We start from the raw sequence: 19,228 nt of genomic DNA, 5'->3' as shown, positions 1-19,228 counted from the left end.
AAAAAATGAAATCTTTATAAGTATGTACAGAAAGAAGGGAATAAAAGAGAATAGATCGTGCAGTTTGTAATCGGTATAATATTTGAAGGTGTACGTAGGTAAAAAAAAATATCTCAGAGTGGTTAGTGACAGGAAAAAAATGAGGCGAATAACAGCGGTTAAAAGAGAAAGGGTTAAAGAGGTGAAGCCAAGTCACAGTAAGCCAAGGTTTAGAGGCGCCGCAAGGGTCAAAGTATCACAAGCAGGTCGAGAGGTCAGTGTGGGAAAGTCAATACACAAAGTTTGATCAAAAAGTTACTGAGGGACAAAAAACCATAAGCATCACTTCACATTCCGCAGGACGATTGATGCAAGATGCCAGGATGAGGGACAGGTTAATGCGGGAAACGGGAATGAAGCAGGAAATTTGGAGCAGATTAAAACGTGGGGGAGCAGATCTCGTGGATGGTTATATTGAATTAGTGAGAACAGTATGGAAAATATGTGGAGGGCGAAAAAGAATTACGAGATTAGGGTGGCAAGGGAGGGGAAATTTGAGGCAAAATTGTTCTTTCATTTGTACGGAACGGAAGGCAGGGACTGAATGGGCCTTTGAAGAGAGATGATAGCGAGTTAACAAACTATGCTGAAAACACAAGCAAAACTGAGAATGAATACTTTTGTCACTGTGTACACGACAGAGCCACACTCTGATGCAAGATGCTGATTACTTATTCAAGGAGAACAAAGAGAAAGGTAAGGGATTTCCTTCACCTACGACAATATTTTCACGTCCTTAGGCATCTTTCTTTCAACATATTTTGAGTCGGCGCGGTTACTAGAAAGATAATTAGATTCTATAGACCAGGAATTTCCATATTTCACAGGCTACGTCCCATCTTCCAGATCATGATTGCACACACGCGCCTCCTGCTACCATATATATATATATATATATATATATATATATATATATATATATATATATATATATATATATATATATATATATATATATATATATATATATATATATTTATATATATATATATATATATATATATATATATATATATATATATATATATATATATATATACACATTTTTTTTTTTTTACTGTTTGTTGATAACTGCATCCATCACACTTTCATTACATTCATCCATCACACAGCTCACTTGTTTTATTGATAATGATAATTAACAGAATGATCAGCGATTATCTCACATGTATATGTTAAGAGTACGAGCATGTCAATTTGGGAGCCACTATTGTTAACAGACAAACATGTTAGGTAGCGTTAAGGAGGAAAATAGATAGTTAATTAAGTTTGCATGTTAAACTTTTATCGATTATCAGTAAAATGTCTCAACTAATTATAGCATTAATACTTGTTCATAATTTACAGGATAGATTCAGCAAATACCTTTTTTTTTTTTCATAATTGCTGCTATCTTGTTGGCTATTATTTTTATTTCTAGTAAGGAAAAAAAACGTATTTCATTATTATATATTCCATTATCACTGCAAGAGTTTCTCTCTCTCTTCTCTCTCTCTCTCTCTCTCTCTCTCTCTCTCTCTCTCTCTCTCTCTCTCTCTCTCTCTCCTCTCTCTCTCTCTCTCTCTCCTCTCTCTCTCTCTCTCTCTCTCTCTCTCTCTACAGAGCCTAACAAAATTCCGACGTTAATCCCCCTAATTGATTCTCCAAAAAAAAAAAAAAAAAAATACACAACAATGATTGCAAAGTTAATGGCTCATATTAACATAGCAATGAAGCACACAACGCTAATCAACAGAAAAAAAAAAATAGTTTGTTCTGGCAGTGAGGCGGGCATATATATCTGGAGTAACACCAGCAAGAGCACCACGCCACTGTTATTTTGTCTTTTCTCACGAGATAAAACGAGGCGGAAGATAACGACGAAAATTATAATATACGTTGATTATAATAAAGCGCTTGACGGAGTACCTCATTAGAGGGCTCCAGGAAGAATAAAAGTTCACTTAATAGAGCGCAATGTCTTGGCTGGGATTAGGGCGTGGCTTGGTCCAGGGAGCAAATACCAACTTAATAACAAAAAATAAATAAAATAAATAAATAAAAATGGCGTTGGACCACAAGCAGGGCTCCTCAGAGTTTAGTTACGCAATTGAATGACCTAAATTTTGGTGTATAAAGCAAGAAAAAGTTCCAACTTAATGAAAAATCAAAATGGCGTTCTATTACAAGAGTCGCTCCCAAAGTTCCGTATTATACTATTCATTATACGCATTAATTATGTAAATTGAGGAATAAGTATGTAAATTGGCTAATTTGCTCGCAACACTAAAAAAGTAGGTCTGCTAATTGGATTTGTTCGTGATGCTGAGGTTTTGTAAGATGATCTCAGCAGACTGTGAGTTGTGAGCGAAGTGGCAGGCCCAGGTTAGTAAGAGTACGTGCAGTGTGCTGTCTGTCAGAGAAAACTCCCCTCAGTATGTAATAATTAATGACACTAATCACGCTAGTTGACATTGCGAAAGAGACTTGGGAGAACTAGCAAGCCTGGACCTCAGAGCTGGAAAACGGTCCATTGCTGCCTAGAGTCATAATAATATTGATCGTATTTACTGCACGTGTATGAGTTTCAACACCTCGATCTGCACTCCTGAGAAAGACAATCCGGCGCCACCCGTTGATTAAAGTCCTTGAATTCGTGTAAAATTTTAAAAAGACTTAAAAAATAATTGTTGAGGCTCTGACCGTGATAATCGATTCCCGAGGTGGTTAATAAAGAAAGAAATAAGTAGATTTTTTTTTCACTAATGGGAGAGAGAGAGTGAAGAAACTAAGCAGAAAAATCCGCTATGTAGTTAGTGTATGTATGACAGAAATGTTTAAGAGCAGGTAGGACAGGTTTATGGATGTGCATGAGAGAAGGTGCCATTACTTATGTCCAAAGAGCTGCTATGGTAGTGTGCTTGTGTTCTTATACTGTTATGAGAAACCTGAGTGACAGCAACACTAAGGGAGAGGTAAAGGACGGCACTGACCTGAGGCGCAGCACAGGTGTATCCGACAGGTGCTTCATCATAGTAGTTCCCAACACTGAGTACTTACACCACCTCACCCATCATTATTATTTCTACTTACACTAGTTCTCCTATTATCAAATCACGCTCGTACTTTCATTTTTCATCACCACGGTCACTTCATCACACGGAGGTCAAGCAACAGTACTTAGCAGAAAGTGAGACGGTTGAAAGTTGGCAGACAGTACGCGCTACAGGCTGCAGCAGCGCCTGGAAACTGTTGCTCTGTTGCTCGCGCGCATGTCCTCCCCTCCCTAGTTCTGCCACACTACTGTCCTTCCTTGCGGTCACGGCCCCCACCTGATCCACGCCCCGCTCACGCCGCTCCTACACCCTGCCAACGTTACAAGGTATCCTCAAAATCTTTCTCCCCACGCCTGTACCGCGCCATCCAAACGGCATTGCTCTCCTGACCCGCACCTATTAGCAGTAACCTGTGCCACGCCACCGCCAGCGTTCCCCATCCACGTATTTGCCGGCAAACCACTAGAGGGAAAAAACAACGCTACCATTGTTTATCTGACAGTTACCACAGCAGGAATTCAAATATGTCAGGGGTAGGGGGTGAGCGATACAACACACACACACACACACACACACATACGGTATAACATTGTTGTCACTACTGTAAGGGAGTTATAAGAAGTGACCAGCACCAACACTGGCAAAAGAAGTAATTTTCTCAAGTAAATGATAAGTTACAGTGAATATCTTATGTTTATATGATGGGACTTGAGGCCAAGTACCTTCATATTTCACTGAAATACTTGAAAACCCTCTGAGCAAAAATGTAAGAAGAGAATACATTGATCCTGCACTCCCACTCAGACACCGACCAGCGCGCGCTAATTTCAAGATTTGATTTGATGCGATACAAAACTACTTTCAACCAAGTGTGGCCAATTTTTCATCCCTGCAAAAACCTACCGATGCATATTGCGTGTCTCTATACAACGATAACGGCCTTTCAGAATGTAGACAAGTTTGGCTTAATCTAGATCTTGATCTTAAAAAGCGGGATGCCTTCTGCGTCTTGCGCAATAGAATAAGTTTTGGTTTTGTTTTCGTGAGGGAGACATAGTTAACTTTGCTTTGTTTCAGTTCCAATGAAAAGGAAAACAAAGACTGTCAGGTCTTCAAGAAACATAAAAATGAAAACATTATTTTCTTCTATTGTTGGATTCTTACCAAGAAGTTTTCTCGCTTTTTCAATGATGTGTAATGTTGTCCTTCCTCACAACGCCTCCAGTGATGCACGATTATCGAAAATATTCTGTGGCACGCAATGAATTAGCCAAGAATCCAGCGAATGCCATTTGAGAAATCCACTACCACCACACTCCCTTTCTAAACCAAGCAAATAAAATTGCAATCTCTCTCTCTCTCTCTCTCTCTCTCTCTCTCTCTCTCTCTCTCTCTCTCTCTCTCTCTCTCTCTCTCTCCTCTCTCTCTCTCTCTCTCTCTCTCTCTCTCTCTCTCTCTCTCTCTCTCTCTCTGTGTGTGTGTGTGTGTGTGTGTGTGTGTGTGTGTGTGTGTGTGTAAGTGTGTGTGTGTGTGTGTGTGTGTGTGTGTGTGTGTGTGTGTGTGTGTGTGTGTGTGTGTGTGTGTGTGTGTATGTGCGTACCACAGAGTAGAAATTTTATAAATTGTAGTTTTATGGGAAAATTTACGTTTATAAGCATATGAATGTTGGCTATAAAAAGATTTCTCGTTTTTTGTAGATCGCTTATAGCATGCTGGAAAAAAAAAAAAAAAAAGGTTATCAGTATATGTTGCTTCAATGATTTTTTTTAATTTACAAAACAAATATATATAAAAAAAAAAACACGCATGTCTTCCTGTATGTCAATAACTCTTTGAGGGTAACAAAGATACTGAATCAAGAGAGAGAGAGAGAGAGAGAGAGAGGGGGGGGGGAGGGGAGGAGAGACAGCCAGATAGACAGAGAGAGCATGAGAAGTACAAACCTGTGCTATATGCAAAGACAACAGATCGCCGTAAGTGCGCGCTTACCCTGATCGTCAGGGTGGAACAGCTCAGTGGAGTTTACGACATCTTATTGATAGACAGCGTTTAAAATATAAACTCGTATGTACTGTATATGTCACGCTTGCCTCCTCGACTAATTCTAACTAATTCACATCTGGTCTCGAGGACACGTTAAAAGCTGCATAAGAAATATTTTTAAAATATTACTAGCTTCTGTGAACGCTCCTGACTAGGTTTTTTGTTACTGCGAAATTTGGTTGGTGCAAGCAGCGCTTTTTCCAAAGGTGGAGTGTTTCGTGGCCTTCACTCATAAAAAGTCGTCAGTCACGTAAAAGGAGGAGCAGCTTCATCGATGTTCACGCTGACCGAGTTTTGCCTACATTCTGACCGAACCCTGCCTCGGAACATCTGCCCTAAGGTTCATCACTGTTTTAAGTTTAGCCTCCGCGTTACGGCTGCCAGACACAGACGCAGGGCACGTACTCACCTCGTTAGAATAGATTCTTGTCTTCGTGTATTTTCCGCGTCGTTAAACTCACTGCCCTCGTTCTGCTTGTATGAAAGAAAGAAATATTGCATTTCGTGTATAAACATACATACGTACAAGTATATTCATGTGTTCCTTGTTCACAATTGCTTGTAACGTGCTGGAGAAAATTTCCTGCATTTTTTATAAATGGAAATTGGTCATATTCAGTCCGTTTTTCCTTACCTGTTCTTATCTATTCCTTATCCATTACACCTCAGTAACCGGATATCATATTGGCATAGAAAATTATGGTCTTTTGTCAAGGTTCCCGGGTTCATACATATCCTCAACACTGCGCAAAGACTGATATATATTGATATATCTTGAAATGTTAAAACACTGGCCAGATCAATCCAGCACGCCCACAGCAGTCTGCCCACCACCACTCTCCGTAATCGCCTTTGCTTCTTCACTCATTGCAGATCTTATGTCTGCTTTCACGCTGTCAAAGCGACCAGCGACCTCCACGCTTATTTGTGCAGGATAAGAGCTGCAGAGTCTTAAAGAAAAGGAAGACTAGGTAACGTTGTTGAGCTTGATGAACCAAGAAAGAGCCGCTTAGATTCTAAGGTGACAAGAATTACTTCTTGAAGAAAGTTAAAGTTGAAAGGGAAGGATGGCATCTAAGTGAAGCATGACTTGCTGCACCACAGATTGCCAGGAAACACATGAAAGAATAAGTTTGTGGTCAGCTTACGCATTAGTATTAAAACTGACATATATATGTCGCGGGAGGAAGGGACGCGGAAAGTTTTCGACTCGGGAAGTAGATTGAAATAAACTAAAAAATTTGTCGAAAATGGAGAAATGGAAATGCCTCAGTTTTTCTTTTATAAGATTTTTTCCTTCTTCTTCTTCTTCTTCTCCTCCTCCCCTTCGCCTTTTCTTTCAAGACTATCAGCAAAATTTTCTCCCTATCTTAATTGCTTGCGCACGACATTTCATGCTTTTTATATAAACTTTTCAACCCATAAATTATAAATCAGGTGACCTCATAGACTTTTACTGCCGTGGTGAGGAGTCTTGGTCCCCTTACTGACCTGGGCCCGTGTGAAAAGATGGATGCTTTGGTAATATGCGATCTCTCAATCTCAACCCACTACACATCAATTCATAGTGCCCAGCGCCTAGCATGCTCGTAGACAAAACAAGTGGCAATGGCGGTGGCGGTTCTTCTCAGTGCTGGTAAGTCTGTGTGGCTAAAGACAGATATTTTTCTACGGTGTATATTTTGTAGGTATTGAAGGTAATAATCGATTAATTAAAGAATAGCAATTTCACGAGGGCTGACAATGCGCACAGGTAATTGGTCAAAGGACATTTAAAATACCATGAGAGTAAAGAACAAGACGAAATAAGGGACTTATTTTTTTGGTTGACCGTTATGGAAATGAACAGGAAATTAATAAAGCTTTCGGCAAAACAAAATAAAAAAAAAGTCACAGAACAGACTTACAATGGTCAAGCAGCGCCAGTATATACCAGTTCGCAAGCAAACGTCAATCATATTCTGAAAAAAAAAAAAAAAAAAGAAGAAGAAGAATCTCATGCCATTTTAGCTTCTGTGGCCTGTGGGCGTCGTGTTTAAAAAGTCATGAAGTCTGTTGCAGATTAGATGAACCGAAAAGAGGAAGCTTTTTTTTTTTTTTGTCAGTAATGAATGATTGATCACGTCCTTGTCAATTATTACTGTGTGAGCCGAGCTACCTAGCTACATATAGGTAAGAACGTAAGAAAATACTAAGAAAATAAAACTGCAAAAATCCATCTGGCTTACACGTGGCAGTCTCTGCATGAAACATCCCTGCCTTTTTCCACCTCTCATCCTTATCCATTAATCTATTTAAACCTTTGCAGCTTCCCTGAAGATCGACGAATTCTTTCATTAAAACTGAAACTTAATGTAGCGGAGAAGTGATGGTAACGCAAGGTGTGTCGTGGGAAAGGCTTAGTGAGGATTAAACAATAAACCCAATGATTACCGCTATGACATAAATGAATGGCCTCAGTCACTCACCTACCCCGTGCGTCACTGAACAGGCTGCACGTGTCAAGGGTGCAGTTAAGATGACATGTCGATCTCACCATTGGCTCGTAACACTCACTGGTCACCCGAGCTTTGGGAAGACTTAAACACAGCTATCCCAGGCTGCCACATCACGGTGCTCTAAGCAGACCTCTCTTGAAGTGATGGCGATGATAATGGCAACAGCAGTAGTAGTAGTAGTAGTAGTAGTAGTAGTAGTAGTAGTAGTAGTAGTAGTGATAGTAGTGGTACTGTCAACAATGAAAATAATAGTAATGATAATGATAATGATGATGGTAATAATAACAATAATAATAACAGTAATGTTGATAACTACAACAACAACAACAACAACAACAACAACAACAGTAACATTAACAACAGCAACAACAATAACAACAGCAATAATAATAATAATAATAATAATAATAATAATAATAATAATAACAATAATATAACCACTAGACTGACACTCAAACAAACAGAGGTTACCGAGTAAAGATCATAATAGGAAATCCATCATACGTAGCAACAACAGCACCACCACCAACAACAACAAGAACAGGTGTGTGTGTGTGTGTGTGTGTGTGTGTGTGTGTGTGTGTGTGTGTGTGTGTGTGTGTGTGTGTATCTGGAACGCTTCTTGGGAACCATTTCGGATTCTGTGCAGCAAATAGTCGACAGCGAATGTCAACCAAGTGCCAGCAAAGCGATAAATGTACTGTGTGTGTGTGTGTGTGTGTGTGTGTGTGTGTGTGTGTGTGTATGTGTGTGTTATCCCCTTCTTGACTGACGATCTAGCCACCTATGCAGACTATTAAGGGCGATGGGACGCGAGATTAATCCATTTCACGTGATTGATGTTACGACTGAATGGGGTCATGGCTGGCTGGCTTGGGGCGGTCATCGGTCTTTCACTGATGGTATTGTGCCGCTGGTGTCATCCTGCACCACCTGTTTACGGAGCGGCAATAACACACATCCTTCATATCTGCCGTGATGGTGACAAGGGCCGGGAATGGGCATCACCCTCCCGAGTGTTGCCAGGTGCTCCGGAGAGGCTCATCTGTCTCGGGGACGTGCCTGTCATCGGCCACGCGTGCTCGACCCCTCCAAGTAGGCTGAGGTAGACGGTATTGTTGTTATTGATATTGTTATTGTTATTATAATTATTGTAGTTGTTGCTGTTGCTTTCTTATATTGTTGCTGTTATTATTCAAGGTAACAGTGCAACGAATAGGAAAATAATCCTGATGTGACATTTAGCTAAATTACATAAGTGACTATGATCCAGGGGTGACGGAAATGAAGGTTTAACAAGAGCTATTCACAGGATGGCAGGGCATGAAAATGAATCAAAGCTTGTGAGAACTAACGCACGGGGATGTGAAAATTGCCCAAGAGCAGTACATTCATGATACACGTAATTTAAAGAAGGTTTTGAATGGTCTTTTTAATTCTGACATGATCTAATTCTGACATACATATTTCATGATATAGTTTAGCTTTTTCATGATATAAGATAGAAAAGTCTCATCGTAATTCTGACATGTAACTTTTCATCATGTAGTTTAGATTTGTTGTGTGTATTTCCTTTATTCTAACATGTAGCTTTTCTCACGACTTGTCAGCAACGTGACGTAAGCGATCCACATTGCGAAACATTTATATATATGTGTCTTAAACGAGCTCTTCTCTCTCTTCTCTCTTTATCCAGATGGCATTTTCCGCTCCTCACCTCCATTCCAGCTCTATGACCTTTATTCATTGGCCTCACCTTTCCCCCGTCAGAACGAGACCCTCCCTCACACGCACTACAGGGGCTGATGATTCTCAACACCCTCAACACTGATAACGTGGACAGCACCTTTAAAACTGCTACATTTAGCCACCTCGGACTGGAAGGTAATGTGATTATATAAGTGAAGCAACCTATCCTCACCTTCACTGTGTTTTGTGTTCTCTCTCAATCTTAGCTTTTGTGACCTGCTGACAATCTGCTCACAAAAAAAAATTGGAAATACATAGAATCTCAATAAACTGCAGGACTTTAGATTGAGGTAAAAAAGCTAAACACAATGCAAAGAAACGACTTTCTCAATCTTAAAAGTTCTGATCTACTGAGCCTCCTCATAGAAAAAAAAATTATGACAAATTGATTCCCAGCTAACCCGGTGACTTCAGACTGAGGGGAGAAGGTAAGCACAGAATGAGGGAGGGGGAAGGAATCCAGCATGTTGTTTGATATTGACCATGGCTGTACATGTTACCCTGCCTCCCACGTGCTGCTCTCACCACAAGCACCGCCCCAGCCTGGATGCGTTACATTAAGGTGAATTAAGGTCGGGGAGGTGGCGAAAATGAGACAGGCATTACCGGGACTCAAACATGGCTCTCTCCATCACTTCACCGTCATACTGGTCACTCAAGCTTCATCTCTGTGGATCGGTTATGCTTTCTCTCTCTCTCTCTCTCTCTCTCTCTCTCTCTCTCTCTCTCCTCTCTCTCTCTCTCTCTCTCTCTCTCTCTCTCTCTCTCTCTCTCTCTCTCTCGAGTTAACTTCATGGTAAAGTCATGGTGAGGAGGTCCTGCATGGTGACGTCTCTACACCTTAACTAACAACACACTCTCTGATTTACTACACTGTCATAAGAGCGTTAGGAAATAAGGGGAGCAGCAAGAAGCCATCAGACCTACACGTGGCGGCCCATGTATAACCGCCACCTTTCTGCACTAGGCAAGGTTTACTGTAGGGCTTCATCATTTCACACACCTCACCTCGACTCACGTCACAGAGACTAGATTTTTTGTGCCAGCTCGAGCCATTGTCTTTAGTCGGAGAAGAAATCCCTCCCCTCTCAGAACGCTATGTACTCCTGAAGGGGCAGTAATTATGTATGTGAGATTACCTCGGTGCGCTCGTAACTTCTAATATTTTTGCTCGTAAGTTTTATTGGCGTGTTTTGACTACAAGGTCCAGAATTATCAGTTGCGTTCGTGTTATACCTAATTGCACCATTCTTATTGTAGTAACCAGGCTGTTCAAGTATATACAAGTATATAAGAGCTTAAATAATTTCGTATTTACATGATTACGTATGCTCTTATGTATATATATAATGGTGCATTGGTTCCTTTTGTTCTTATAATGATAATTGTGATTGATGATGATTATAATGATGATGATAATGCGATGATGATAAAATGGAGAGGAGAAGAAGGAGAATGAAAAGAAAAAGAAGAAGAAGAAGAAGAAGAAGAAGAAGAGGAAGAAGAGGAAGAAGAAGAAGAAGGAGAGGAAGAAGTAGTAGTAGTAGTAGTAGTAGTAGTAGTAGTAGTAGTAGTAGTAGTAATAGTAGTAGAATTGTCAGCGTTAAAACTATATTATCAATAGTGGAGTTTTAGTCGTGTGTGTGTGTGTGTGTGTGTGTGTGTGTGTGTGTGTGTGTGTGTGTGTGTGTGTAACCTTTTTTTTTAATTTGATGTTACACCCTGCCTGCCAAACCTCGCGTCTCCCTGCATCCTTCAGCACACTACACTGCTCAACACCTCACCTCCACACACACACACACACACACACACACACACACACACACATGTTTAATAACAATAATGTTTAATAAATGGGCCCTGTGGGCCCATTTATTAAACATTAGGGTTAGTGGCCCGCATTCCGAATCCGGTGAAGTCGATTTATTAAACACTCCTGGAGCCCGAAATGTCGGGCGTCTGCGTCTGAATCCAAAAAAATATTGACACGTTCGGGGAGAAATCTTTCGGGAGCCTGACACCCTCCGAAAGCACCTACGAATTTTGCTTGAGAATGTATTATCCTCTCATTCATAGCAGAAATGTGTTATGATTGTATGGAAATACGTAATAATGTAGGTTAAACATATTATTACACGAATACAATATTTTTTGTCAGTACTTAAACTTTTTAAAAGAACTTGGTGTTTGGACGTGACGTATGCCTAGGGGCCTGTTGTCGTGGCGCAAGCTTCTAGCCTGTCTTCACTTCTTACCAACATCTCTACACCTTCCTGGAGCTTCAACCATGGTATGTATAGCACTATTACTTGTCAATATTACATGCAGAGCCCAAATAATATGTGTGGAAGCTGTTTGTCGTTAGAAAAGCTTGCAGAACAGCTGCAGGATAGCTGTGGGTCAAGTTGTTTTGGTATTATTATTTATGGTGAATTAACTTTGTTTTGATTAGTTTAGCCATCTCACGCAGGTTAATTTATTGTTATTGTGATGGAGCAGGTCTCTGACAGCCGCCAGCTAGCCAGACAGCCAGTGAGCTGTTCAGGCCAGCAGGCTTTAGCTCTGCTTCCCATATATTTTGACATTTCATATTATGGCGTTGTTATTGATAACATTATTGATAACATTAATTTTGCTTGTATTTTTTGTGAGGGAGGACTTAAGAAGATGAATTTCTTTTTAGGCTGGCATTCTTGCTCTTGTGCACCTTCAACATGCTGATCGAGCTGATAAAGCAAGGTTACCAAGGAGACTGGTCAAGGATCACCAAAACCCTTTTGCTGCCTACTCTGAGGATGAGTTCATTCGGAGGTACCGGCTGTCAAAGGAGTGCATTCACACCCTTCTTGGCCAAGTGGAAGTGCTTTCCTCTATCCCAAAATTGTAATGCATATCAGTTCAATCTTAAACTCTATTGCATCTGTCATTAATACATTGTTATGTGACTCAATACAAGATACAAGTACCATGTAGGATGTAATTATATATTTTCCTGTGAAGGACAAGACATGAAAGAAATGTTATATATAATCATATATGAACCCTCAAAGTGTAGGTCATGAAAATAAATGGAGGTCAAGATTTGTTTTTTTTATTTATTTTCACTCAAATATACAACACACACACACACACACACACACACACAGACACACACACACACACACACACACACACACACACACACACACAGGATACTTACAGACTGCTGGGTCTCCCAGAAGCTGGGCTGTAGTACTTGCGTACTTGTTCCATAGTGCTATCAACATTATGCATAGTCTGAACAAATGCATTTGTTGATGTTTGCATTGCCTGAGCAAATGCATTTGCTGCCACTTCAGCTTGATTGCCAAGCTTCTCACATAGAGCAGAGAAGTTTTGCAATGACACTTTCAAGTCGTCATTCAAGGTCTCTGCACCTTCTCGAATAGCGCGGAAACATTCCTCCCTCTCACTGCGTAGGGGTCTCTTTCGGCCTCTACGGGTGGAGGGTCCAGTTTGTGATGTTCCTCCTGGTGCTGTTGCTGGCCCTGCTGGTGGTGTTGCTGGTGCCATTGCTGGTGCTGTTGCTGTAACTGTTGGTGGTGCTGAAGCTGGTCCTGGTGGTGGTGCTGTCGCTGGTCCTGGTGGTGGTGCTGTTGCTGGTCCTGCTGCTGGTGCTGTTGCTGGTCCTGGTGGTGGTGCTGTCACTGGTCCTGCTGCTGGTGCTGTTGCTGGTCCTGCTGCTGGTGTTGTCGATGGTCCTGCTGCTATTGTACGAGTACATGCAGGAAGCATGTCGTCGTCAATTATTTCTGCTAGATGAGAAGTTAATGTTAAAACAGGAAACAAAATTTTTACAAAGATGTTTATGATGCATCAATCACTACCAGTGCACACAAATGAAAATATGCTAATCTAACCTAACCTAACCTATACCAACCTAGCTGAACCTAACCTAACTTTAACTCCACTTTTAACATTGATGTCCATGGCCATTAATGTTAATTTTACTATCAACGCTATTGCGCACTACATGTTGTGTATTTCCTAAATTTCTAGTAACTGTAAATTTACTGAATGAAACAGAATTATTTGACAATGCATGAACATATCTAAAAAACAACGTATTCATGATAATTTCACAGTTGCCAGGGCAGCCTACTGTCCAAAAAAAAAAAATAATAATAACAAATGGGGAAAGAAATAGTATGAAAAATGAAGGCAATAAGTAAGATTGTGTATATGATTAAAGACTAACAGAAAAGAAAGCCAAAATACAGACCCACTTCCTCTTCTCTTATGACTATGGGTACTAAGCTATCTAGCTGGTTGTCTGCAAATTGCAGCTCCACAGCCAGTGCATCTGTTGCAACAGCCAAGAAGTCATCTGTGACTGGTTTTGGTGATGGCCCTCCACCAGTCTTGAAGGACTCATGAAGAAATTTCTTGTGATTCTTCTTCACTCTGTAAGCATGAACATAATGTAGATTACTAAACAATGCCAGTAGTGCTGTACAGAATCTTCAGTTAGGAATGATTTGGACAAATATAATAATATTCATTTATTGTCTGTGTACTTTATTTCTTAATTCCATTTCTTATATTTCCAAGTAAAAAACTAACCTGAACCTAACCTGAACTTAACCTAATATTGCTGTTTACCATGGAGCTTTTCTTAAATATTTGCTAAAGAAAAAAATATTAATAATCCATTAATCATATAAAGGGCAGGTAAGAAATGGTATATGCTACTTGTGAGATACCAGCAAGCTAAAAACACCCCCTTAGACCAGCAAGCTTAAAACACCCCCTTTAGATCAGCAAGCTAAAAACACCCCCCTTAGACCAGGAAGCTTAGAACACCCCTTCTAGACCAGCAAGCTGAAAAACACCCCTTTACAGTACACCAGCAAGCTAAAAACCCACTTTAGATCAGCAAGATAAACACACTCCCTTTGTGAGAGGTAAACCTGAGTGTTAATTTAATTAATGAGATACACTCAGCTTGCCCTTACGGATGCAGCATGATGCAATATGTTATTGCTCTGCTAAACACAAAAATTCACCTGCTATACACAAAATATACAGAATATTTACATCCACTTACCGTCTCCTTATGTACTCCCAAGCCCGTTTGAGCTGGGTTACTGTCCTGGGACGTTCAGCAGGGTAGCTGAGGTTGAATTCAGCAGCTACTTCCTCCCAAGCTTTCTGGTTTTTTTTTCTTATCCCGTTGAAGTCTGTAGAATGATCCAACAGGATTTTCTTTGAAGTTATCACCTCAGACAGTCTCTGGCGTTGAGCATTTGTGAGTGCGACAGCTTTTTCTCGTGGAGAGAGGAGGAGAACAGAAGAGGCAGGCACACTCATGACAGCGGCGAAGCTGTGGGCGAAGTAAAGGTAGCACGTGGATTTGTTTATATGTGCTCAGATCTACCAATATCGGGAGCAAAGGCTGCCAACTCTTCCGATAACCTCGTACGAACGTCGGGTTGCCGTTTTCTGTTTAAAAAATCAGCGCGCCAGTTTCGTAGTAGGATGCCCGACGTTGGGGATTCGGATTGCGGGCCAGTAATCCTAATGTTTAATGAATGTTTAATGAATGGGCCCACAGTCTCACACGTTCACCCCCATCCTTAACTATTTGCTGCTCCCTCCATTTTCACCTTTATACGAGCATTCTCCCTCCTTCCAGTATCCCCCCACCACACACACACACACACACACACACACACTCACACCTGCATTCCTTCCACCTTTACAGTCGTGGTTTAATGTTTTTCCCAGCCTACCATTGCACCTTAGTCTCACACGTTCACTCTCCATGCCTTTACCACACCCGCCCTTTGCCTTCCCGTACTCCTCTCCTTTACTTCCACTCACCCTCCTCCTCAACCCAGCTGGGGGCCACTCGTTTCGACAAATTTTCTCACATTTCAGCTCTTTTTCCCCTCTCTCTCTCTCTCTCTCTCTCTCTCTCTCTCTCTCTCTCTCTCTCTCTCTCTCACGGGAGTTGGCTTTATGGTACGTGCGTGGCTGTTGAAAGGTTGCAAGTTCGATCCCCGCTCCAAGCAAATTCTGGGTGGGAGAAGTACCGCTCTCTCCTAATCGTAGTTACCAGGTGTCACTTGCGACGCTATTACCTTTTTTACTCTCTCTCTCTCTCTCTCTCTCTCTCTCTCTCTCTCTCTCTCTCTCTCTCTCTCTCTCTCTCTCGGCTAACTTTCTCACTCATCCCCCGCTCATACTTACTTCATTCTCAACTTCCACACACTACACCACCTTCAACCACCACCACCACCACCACCACCATCACCACCACAGTATCACAAGCAGCAGCTCTCCCTCCGCCTCATGTATATACTAAAGGTGCTCTCAGTGAAGGCGGCGGTGCACTGACCCAGAACAAACATACATACACGCTTGCTTGCCCTTCTTTTTTCTTCCCTCACCGCCACCACCACCACCACCACCTCCATCACCTCCATCAGCATGCCACACACACACACACCTGATTCCTGCACTCCTTCCCACTCCCTCTCTCTCTCTCTCTCTCTCTCTCTCTCTCTCTCTCTCTCCTCTCTCTCTCTCTCTCTCTCTCTCTCCTCTCTCTCTCTCTCTCTCTCTCTCTCTTTTTCCCTCTCCTCCTCTGCAGCAGCCAAAAGTGCCTTCATCATTGCCTTCTTCAGCGTCCCCGTTCTCATCTTTAAGGTATCGGAGTGTATTTGTTGGTGAGGCATCCATCTGTGTCTATCCAGCCACCCAGCCGCCCAGATGTTGACTTTATCGATATATGCTCCCTCTAGCTTCTTTCCCCACCAGTCATCCTTCATTTTACTATGCATTTACTATGATTTCCCTTCGTTTCTTCGTTCCTTCCTTCCTTCCTTCCTTCCTTCCTTCCCTTCTTCCTTTCCTTGGCCTCTTTACTTTGCTGCTTCCTCCTTAAGGTTCTTTTCCTTCTTTCTTTCTTTTCCTTCCTTCAATACATACTTCACTCCTTCCCTCCGTGCTCCTCTCCTATCTCCTTTGCCTCCTCCCCTCCTATTTTCTTATCTTTCTTCCTTCCCTCCATCACTCCTTACTGTCTTACTTCTACTTTCCATCCGTTTTTTCTTTCCTTTCTTCCTTTTCGACTCCATGCATCATTCATTTATTCATTCTTTCATTCTATATTCCCGCCCTTACTCCCTTACCGTATTTCTTCCCTCCCTCCCTCTTCCTCCCTCCCTCCCTCCCTCCCCCACAGCCCTTCTCGTTCCCGTTTCATCCTCGGCAGAATAAGAGAACTGAGGCAGCAGACTTAAACAAAAATATTAAAGCTAATCTCTGTCATAACTTCATGCCTCTCTCTCTCTCTCTCTCTCTCTCTCTCTCTCTCATCTCTCTCTCTCTCTCTGGTATCGTCATGTAACCCTGCCCCCTGTTTCCTGGTCTCGTTTGTTTCCCTTTTCTGTTCTTCTTCCCCCCCCACCGCCGGCTTTCCGCCACACGCTCGTCGCTACTCGTGCTTCCTCTCACGCGTCGGGCTTCTGGCTTCGGGCTTCGGGATCCTCGCCTCGTATCCTTTCGTAACCTTAATATCAAGTCGATGTACCTGCTCTGTTTTTTACTGTGTGTGGGAAGGTGGGTGATAGGTAGGTGGGTGGGGTGTGTACTGTAGTTTCCCTGTCTGTATGTTAGTTTGTCTCTCTCTCTCTCTCTCTCTCTCTCTCTCTCTCCTCTCTCTCTCTCTCTCTCTCTCTCTCTCTCTCTCTCTCTCTCTCTCTCTCTCGTTCCCTCCTTACTGCTTAAAGGAAAATTTTGCCTTTGTGTCCAATGTTGTTGTTGTTGTTGTTGTTGTTGTTGTTGTTGTTGTTGTTGTACTTATTTCCAGTATCATTATTATTTTATTATTATTATTATTATTATTATTATTATTATTATTATTATTATTATTATTATTATTATTATTATTATCACCGTCGTCATCATCATCATCATCATCATCATAGTCGTCATCATTACATCTCATCTAAAAAACAAAGATGCGCTTCATAAACTACCTCGTATTAAGATTATTTTATTTTCTTCTCACTTCTTCTTTCTCTTGATCTTCTCTTCCATGATTTTCTTCCTTTTTTATTGTTCTGCTTTTTATTATGAGGCGAGCTCCCTCCTAAGAGGATGTTTCTTGTTCATCATTGAGAGTGATGAGAAGAACAAAGAAAAGAATGATCGTCGCAGCCAAGACATTAATACATGATGAAGGAGAAAAGAACAGGTAAAGAGAGAACATTATGACAACGACAGATGAGAATAACGAAGAAGAAGAAGAGGAGGAGGAGGAGGATGAAGAAGAAGAACAACAACAGCAACAAGAGCAAGAAATGAAGAACGACAAGAAGAACAAGAAGGAGAGGAAAAAGAAAAGAAAATGTACAAAAAAAAAGTTTAAATACAAGAGAAAATAACATGCAAAAAAAAAAAAAAACGAAACGAACGCGATGAATACAGAAACACCACCGCGAATAAATGATGATAAGAAAACCGGAGAAAGACCAGAAAATGTGATGAAACAAATGACATTACGAGAAGCGGAAAAAGAAATAAGCGATACGGATGCGCAACAAGCGGATCACGAACAAAGACACGAGAACTAGAGCAGTATTATTGTTGTTGTTGTTGTTTTTTCCACCCATCCACACTCTTCCATTATTATTGCTTCTTTCCTTTTCTCCTCCCGCACGGACGCTGAAACAATGCAAGAAAACCGGTAAGAAAAGAAGAGGAACAAAGAAAAAAAAAAAAACCTTGCTCTTTACTTCCATATTATTGCGCTGTAGTACATATGAATAACAACAACAGCAGCAATAGCAGTAATTGGATAATAATAGCAACAAGCATAAAGAGAAGTTAAGAAGCGTTATTGTGAAAAAGAAAATTAAAAAGTGAATAAACAGTGTGTAGCGTTATATAAAAGGTGTCATGAAGCCGTGAACTCCATACTAACGTCAGCTGCACTTCCTCTGTTCCCGTGAGCAATGGTACCCATAAAACATAACAGTAATTAAGTAATAAACACAGCTCTTCTCTCTCTCTCTCTCTCTCTCTCTCTCTGCTCTCTCCTCTCTCTCTCTCTCTCTCTCTCTCTCTCTCATCTCTCTCTCTCTCCTCTCTCTCTCTCTCTCTCTCTCTCTTCAATGCTGAGTTCATTTGTGTAGTCATTACCATCTTCTTTTCATTATATATATTTTTAGCCTTCATGCCTCGGAGAATCCAGCATTTTCTGATCTATTATTGTCTTGAAAAATCTTATAATCGCCGCCATTCAGAAATATTATGCCCTTGATACTTATAAGTCCGTTGAGTGTTATTATCTTACGGCAGTTTTTTTTTTTTTTTTCCTCCTCTTGACGTAAACCCGTTCAGAGAGACTATATTGGATTCTGACTATACTTTTCAGAGACGCTTTGTTCCCTCACCACGACTTCACCGTTCTCAGTCATACATCAAGGAAAGGCTTTATTGTCCTCGATCATTAAAGCGTAAAGGTGAGCCGCGGTTAATCATAAGCGTTGGCATAGGGGCTCGGCACATGGAGTAGGGTAGCCAGTTCTTTGCTCAGCCGCCTTTACATTCCCAGTTATAGCTAACCGGTACACATTTTAATGCTTGGTCAACCTAGGAGCGAGCAATCGTCCTAAAAAAACCCCGGCCGTAACCAGGATTCGAACTCGGGAAATCTTGCATTGTAGTCAGACGCGCTACAGCCTGAGCTTCCTTGGTCATACATCAAGTGAGACATCATGATAAGGCTGTGCAGTTCTCGCTCCACAGCTTTAACAGAGTGGGCATGGCTAAGAGAGTCAGCCTCCACCATTTTGTTGCGCCGAGTGTGTCGCC

General features: G+C 41.3%; 1 long non-coding RNA gene across 6 annotated transcripts in view; it reads left to right on the top strand.

Annotated features, from left to right (window-relative positions):
- The window catches only part of LOC135098237 (uncharacterized), a 40,256-nt gene extending 27,811 nt beyond the window's left edge, over positions 1-12,445 (top strand). The window contains exons 2-4 of one of the 6 annotated variants that reach the window (XR_010266738.1): positions 9,386-9,499; positions 11,573-11,654; positions 12,048-12,445. This is a non-coding gene — a long non-coding RNA (uncharacterized LOC135098237). Of the gene's footprint in view, positions 1-9,385; positions 9,500-9,775; positions 9,793-11,522; positions 11,655-12,047 lie in introns of those variants that run through there. The other 5 variants (XR_010266733.1, XR_010266735.1, XR_010266737.1 and 2 more) reach the window with 5 other exon arrangements.
- The last annotated feature ends 6,783 nt before the right edge of the window (positions 12,446-19,228 follow it).

This window comes from Scylla paramamosain, unplaced genomic scaffold (genome assembly GCF_035594125.1).
Source record: "Scylla paramamosain isolate STU-SP2022 unplaced genomic scaffold, ASM3559412v1 Contig51, whole genome shotgun sequence".
Lineage (NCBI taxonomy): Eukaryota > Metazoa > Arthropoda > Malacostraca > Decapoda > Portunidae > Scylla > Scylla paramamosain.
Note: the sequence above shows the minus strand (reverse complement) of the source record. Positions and strands in the feature narration are given on the sequence as shown.